Here is a 7,405-nt window from a genome sequence, read left to right as displayed (position 1 = left end):
CATTTACACTTAACATCGGCTAATATAATATAATTCTGGAAGAATATTTATATTGAAATAATTTTTTTATACATATAATAAAATAAAAAGTTTGTTTTTAAAAAAAATATTTATCATTAAGAAATAACTGTGTGTATGTGTGTGTCTCTATCTCTCTGCGCGCGCGCGTGTGTTACATGATAATTAGATGTACAGTTAAACCCACCTAGGTCTAGTGGTTAACGCGTCTTCCCAAATCAGCGGATTTGGAAGTCGAGAGTTACAGCGTTCAAGTCCTAGTAAAGCCAGTTATTTTTACACGGATTTGAATACTAGATCGTGGATACCGGTGTTCTTTGGTGATTGGGTTTCAATTAACCACACATCACAGGAATGGTCGAACTGAGAATGTACAAGACTACACTTCGTTTACACTCATACATATCATCCTCATTCATCCTCTGAAGAATTATCTAATTGGTAGTTACCGGAGGCTAAACAGGAAAAAGAAAAAGATGTACAGTTAAACCTGCAAAATATTCGACATAATATTGATATTTTTATTTGATGATATATTTTAACAGTTTGTTAGTTATAAAGTAAAGTTTGTGCAAATATCTTTTTAATAACATTTTTCATTATCCATCATAATCACCTTCTCCGTTACTTTTACTATAGTTTTATCAGTGCTTTCTTGATGAGTATTTAAAATCATAATCCATACATAGTTATACCTAAAACAATATTACCCTAAAATATGTAATTGGTTTTTATACTGCAAGATAAAAATTATTAAAAAAAAAACAGACTACTCCTGATTGTACACATCTACCTAGAATAACAAAAAAATAGTCGAGCGAGTTTTTCTTTATTTTAACGGCATTTTTTTCAGATTCATTAGTATAAAAAAATTAGGGTTCAAATACAGAGATAGAAGAACAATTGCTAACATGTACAAGAACCAAACAGCAACAGTAATAATTGAAGAACATAAGAAAGAAGCCGTAATAAGAAAGGGAGTCCGACAAGGGTGTTCCCTATCTCCGTTACTTTTTAATCTTTACATGGAACTAGCAGTTAATGATGTTAAAGAACAATTTAGATTCGGCGTAACAGTACAAGGTGAAAAGATAAAGATGCTACGATTTGCCGATGATATAGTTATTCTAGCCGAGAGTAAAAAGGATTTAGAAGAAACAATGAACGGCATAGATGAAGTCCTACGCAAGAACTATCGCATGAAAATAAACAAGAACAAAACAAAAGTAATGAAATGTAGTAGAAATAACAAAGATGGACCACTGAATGTGAAGATAGGAGGAGAAAAGATTATGGAGGTAGAAGAATTTTGTTATTTGTGAAGTAGAATTACTAAAGATGGACGAAGCAGGAGCGATATAAAATGCCGAATAGCACAAGCTAAACGAGCCTTCAGTAAGAAATATAATTTGTTTACATCAAAAATTAATTTAAATGTCAGGAAAAGATTTTTGAAAGTGTATGTTTGGAGTGTCGCTTTATATGGAAGTGAAACTTGGACGATCGGAGTATCCGAGAAGAAAAGATTAGCTTTTGAAATGCAATGCTATAGGAGAATGTTAAAAATCAGACGGGTGGATAAAGTGACAAATGAAGAGGTATTGCGGCAAATAGATGAAGAAAGAAGCATTTGGAAAAATATAGTTAAAAGAAGAGACAGACTTATAGGCCACATACTAAGGCATCCTGGAATAGTCGCTTTAATATTGGAAGGACGGGTAGAAGGGAAAAATTGTGTAGGCAGGCCACGTTTGGAATATGTAAAACAAATTGTTAGGGATGTAGGATGTAGAGGGTATACTGAAATGAAACGACTAGCACTAGATAGGGAATCTTGGAGAGCTGCATCAAACCAGTCAAATGACTGAAGACAAAAAAAAAATTAGTATAGTCAGCGATATGAAATTTACTATTACTTTTATGCGTTATCTTGTACTCGGGAGTTACCACCTCATATAGCCTACACAGGCACCCGACTACATCAAATATAGAAATAATATTAAATTTCACATCGCTAACTTACTGTATCATGAAAATGTGCTTGTAAGAAAAGAAAGAAAAACAAATATTTTTTGTCGTTTTTCATAATTATTCTAGGTAGATTTTTGTACAATTAGAGTAGTCAGAATTATTTTATTTAGGACTTTTTTGTTGTTTACATAACTTTACCTGGCGTACATATTTTTGTTTTTATCTCGAAAATGAAAAATATTTCTTTTTTTATCGTTTTATGTTCAATTAATGAAATATTTTGCTTTTACAAGGGGAAGGTACATCGGTTCGAATCCGACTTCCTTTTTAAAAATCCGATTTCCTTTTTTAAAAAAAATGGAAAGTACATAAAATTTTATTTCATTAATAACTACTGATTTTTTTTTCATATTTTTTATTATTATTGAATTATTTATTATAAACCTTTTTTACAATCAAGAGGTTAATAATTATTAATACATCAATATAATTTAAAAAGAAGTTGAAAAAAAAAGATTTCACCGGTGCTAAGGAGGAAATAAAAAAAATTGGCGATATCAAAAAACTTTACTTACAAAAGTTTTAGGCTCTTATCCAAAGAATCGTAGAAACATAAACTAATTCTATATTTTACTTAACAAAAAGGTTATAGCAATATTTTGTTTTTTTCGAAAAAGCCCTCCATTTCCATCCCCATCGTCCGATTTTGGCCGTTAACAAACTCGTACGAGATTTTGGGTCGCATCTTTTTTTCAGTGAACAGTTTGAAAGTGATTTGCGGAAAATTACGGCAGTTATCGTGTCCACGAGAAAATGAAATATATATAAGCTTTTGAGCTGACGGTGGTTTTGGAGTCTGGAGGATGTGAAACGCGAAGATATATCGAAATTTTCTCGAAGTCGAATCATGGTATCCATTACAATAGGTAGCTTTCTAATGAAATGTACCTAATAGCTTACCTACCTCCCAACACATTACGAATATACTAGTTGGAATTCAGAATAAAATTAACCTGTTTATCTTATTTATTCAACTAGTTTAGAGGAACATATATCAAGACTTGAACATGTTTTTGATAGATTTAGATCCGCTAATATTATACCCCGCATTTAAAAATACATATGTAAAATTATATAAATGTGAAATTCGTTTAAAAACAAATCGTGAAAGAATTCCTTTAAATTCAGAAATGAATTTGACTCCAACACCTAAACCACTGAAAATACTTCATATCGATAGGCTTTTTTTTTTTTGTTGAAAACAAAAGATTTTGTCAATTTAGATAGTTTTTTAGGTATACACAAGTATAATGGATTGAAAGATCACAATTAACAGAAGCAGCTGATAAATTATTAAATTAATCTACCCGTCATAAAATACCTGAAAAAATTTATTTCTAATAATGATACCGAATTCAATAATTCAAAAATGAATGCGGATATATAAAATTAAAATATATTTTACAAGCACAACATCCATCGTCAACGTGAAAGATTTCAGTCTACGGTAATTGAACATATCAGAATCTTTAATAACCGACAAGAAATTAAAAACGATAGTATTAAAAATGAAATAAAATATGCAGTTATTGCGTACAAGAGTAGTATTTATTCTGTTACCAAATTAAAACAGTTTGAAAATTTTATGGACATAACCCAACTTCATTGTTAGAAGCAGATATACAGCGGCAGATAATAAACGATTACGTCAAAAATCATAAAGTAAAGATGATGAAGTAAAGAGAAAAATAAATATGATGAAGGAAAAGTCAGTTCAGTGAAAAACAGCACGACATATACAAAAAGTAAAATACATTTAACGACCTCGAAAGGTTAAACAGATACAACAGAAAAATCCTCCGATACAGAAACTAATCTGTATTTAAAATATCTTGCAGGTCCTAACTATTAATTCGGAAACGGTCCCGATAGAATTAGATTTAGCCAAATTAGAGGCTTTTTACCGGTACATTTATTCATTATGATAAAGTAGTAAATCTATTTATAAAATTTGAATTATATTTATGAATATTTATTAAATTGTTTTAATTATACCTTTTAATTATAAATTGTATAATATAAGTAAGAACAGTCGTAAGTCTAGAGATGGAAGTAATTATTTAAAATTTATTACTCGTTCGAAAATGAATAAGTTAAAAATAGTCTTGGTAAGTAATAAAGTAAGAAATAAAAGACGAATTGTTAATGGTCTCGGTTCGATTGTTCTTTACTACCAATTTACATGCTTATGATGGAGAAAAATATAAAAAATTGTTAGAAGAAATAAAACAAACAAAATGTTATTGTAAATCAGATGAATGACCAGTAGTCTCTTAGTACAGAGATTTTCATAAAACAGTTAGTATAATTGAAGATAATTTTATGGAATTAAGTAATATGTAAATCATTCTGTTGAATTAGAAAAATTAAGAAATGTAACAGAATTAATTAGTAAAATAAAGTTTTTTTTCAAAGATATTATTCGTTAAAAGAAATAACTTATATAAATAAAAAATATAGATTGTCTTGTAAATTAATAAAATTAAAATTAGATTTTCAAACTTACCTTATTTTACATCCAATATCCAAAATATAAAATTTTGAAAAATGTAAATTAATTATACACCTTTATCCACTGTTACAAAATGTATTTGAGTTTATTTAAATATTTCTCCCGATTATGAATTCATGTCTGCTACTTTCAAAATGCTATAATTACTGTGAATGTTTATATTCTAATAATAATTTTTAATGAACACTGTGATACAGAATTTATAAATATTTAATTATTTAATTTTTAAGAACGTGCCTTTGATAAAGATGCTTTGGTTAAAGATGTAGTCCAAATACTGAAAACTTTAACCTAGATCAGTAACCAAAGAAATTTTAATATAACCGTTTTAAAATGAACCCACCGTGTTGGTCTAGAGGTGAACTTGTCTTCGCAGATCAGCTGATTTCGAAATCGAGAGTTCTAAGGTTCAAATCACGGATTTGAACAGTAAGATCGTGAATAACTGTGTTCTTTGGCGAGTCGGGTTTCAATTAATCAACACACCTCAGGAACGGTCGAGCTGTGACACTGTCTGTACAAGACTACACTCATTCATCCTCTGAAGTAATAATACATTATGTGGTTCCGGAGGCTAAACAGAAAAAAAAATTAAATGATTATTTATTTATATAAAAAACGTTAAAATTAGGTTGTGTTTCAATCGCTACTGAGATACATATTATTCGATAAAACTGCATACTACTCCTTCCTGTAATAATCCGACTGGATTTGGATTCACCTTTGATAAACATGTACATATTGCCAGTTAAAAAGTAAAAATCTACTTTTTGCAAGGAGAGGTTTGCACACTCGGTCCTGAGTTCCATTCCCGGTTTGACTTCATGATTATTTTATACATATAAAATTTAGTTACTTTAATCTCGTTTACTTTATCTAGTGAAAGGTTACGCTGTTATCTTAAAATTTAAAAATAAAAAAAATATAAAATAAAATGATCGCAGTAGGATTAGAATCACTGAAAAGAAAATATTACAATATAGAAATATAATAAATTACAAAATACCTAAATTTGAAGCAAAAAAATGAATTATTTTCGTAAAATAACTGACGTAATATTTAAATTGACAGGTATATTACCTCCGATAAACGATCTATGAATGTTCGGATAATCGAAATTTCAGATATTAATTTAAAAAAACAGTTACTTCAATTTAGATATTTTAATGTTATTTCAGCTGCAGAAAGAGAAACAAAGAGATTTGTTTAATGTTAACTTAAGAATACTGAAAACAACAGGAACGTTCGGATAAATGAACGAGAGAAGTCGGTAAACCGAGAATCTTATAATTAAAATACCTATAATAATTCGATTTTAAATAACAAGATTAATCCACAAAATAAACTGGCTTTCCTCTTTTTATTGTACTGGTACTTAAAATAAGTTATTTTACTTTGTAATCTTAAAAGCAAATTTTTATCTAGCGGACTGGCATTAATTTGTACGAATTAAATAAATTATTGTATTATATTTGACAACTTATATTATGAAAATAACAATATTAATTCGCTATTACTTTTCTTTCTTCTTATGACCCCCGGAATGTTTACTACAGTTTAAACCTCATTACTATCACTACTATATAAATAAAAATAAAAAACAAAAAACCTGTAAATAAATAGCCTAAAAAAAACTTTTTTTACTAGATTTAATGTAGTTGTATATGTCGAGAGATATCGCCTAAATCGAATGTTTATGTCTAAATCGATCGGTTTACAAACCAATTTGGTAATTTGTAAAAAAAAAATTAAAATATTTAGTTCATTTAATTTTCACCATTCCCGTTTATTCTGTCACCACATTATTTAGTACCGTACTATTTTTCTTAGTACAAAATACTAATATTTAAATTACTTACCGAGTTTGTGTAGAAGAATCCTTTTCTATTTTGTTTTTGTATTTATACAAAATATTCGTAAAACGCAAGATAAATTAACTACAAATAATGCATTTTTCATCGACGTAACACGATGTTTTGTTGCATGTAGTAATCAGATCTGACTGTTCGGTACAGAAAGAGACAAATAACGTATGAGAAAGACAGCGAACGAGACGGGTACAGCAGCTAGCCCACACACAGCAAACGCAATATAGACTACTTACTTCTCTTGTGTCTTAATACATCTCTCGTAAGCACACTACATAAAGTTACCCCGCTCTTTTCTTTATCGCTTATTTTGATTTAATGTCGTTTTTTGTTACTGATAGTTCTATATTAACGTAAAATTATTTGGTTTAAATTTTCGAATAAACATTTCATTATGTCCCATAGTTTTAAAATATTTACAATAATAATATATTTAAAATGGTATTTTTTATTTAATAAATAAGTTTTACAACAAATAAATCGGTTCGTTTTAATCGATCAGAATCGCACCATCTGAAATAATTTTTAACTAAATTGATTTCTGAGGTGTTAACGAATATTGAATACGATATTTAACATTTTATTTTTGAATCGGAAAATTTTGAAGTTTCGGAACCGTCTAAATTTTTTTTAGCTCTTACCGGTAGTTTACATAGTTTAATGCCCACAGGAACTCTTTATAACAGTATTTGTAAAACAACAAAATTTGATGTATTCAAATATCAACCGATGAACCGAGTAAATTTATTGATTTATTCAGTAATAAAAAGATTACTTATTTTAAAGACATTCTGGCGGTGTTGAAAATCTTTATATATAGTTAGTCATGTATCATAAATATATGTGACTCCAGCGTTATTTATGATAAAATAATCACAACTCTTCTTCGTAAACGTACAAGCCTATCTCTCTCTCTGTGTATGTGTGTGTGGGTGTGTGTGTATGTATGTATGTATAAAATTCATAAATCTAATGG

General features: G+C 28.8%; 1 long non-coding RNA gene across 1 annotated transcript; it reads right to left on the bottom strand.

Moving 5' to 3' along the window:
• Positions 1-590: 590 nt before the first annotated feature.
• On the bottom strand, positions 591-6,551 carry LOC142331283 (uncharacterized). Its single transcript, XR_012757951.1, has 3 exons — positions 6,421-6,551; positions 4,905-5,135; positions 591-713 (listed from the first exon to the last, which is right to left on the bottom strand). It is a non-coding gene; the product is annotated as an uncharacterized LOC142331283 (long non-coding RNA).
• Positions 6,552-7,405: the final 854 nt, after the last annotated feature.

This window comes from Lycorma delicatula, chromosome 10 (assembly GCF_047948215.1).
Source record: "Lycorma delicatula isolate Av1 chromosome 10, ASM4794821v1, whole genome shotgun sequence".
Lineage (NCBI taxonomy): Eukaryota > Metazoa > Arthropoda > Insecta > Hemiptera > Fulgoridae > Lycorma > Lycorma delicatula.
The sequence above is the reverse complement of the archived record's forward strand: the minus strand, read 5'-3'. Positions and strand labels throughout refer to the sequence as shown.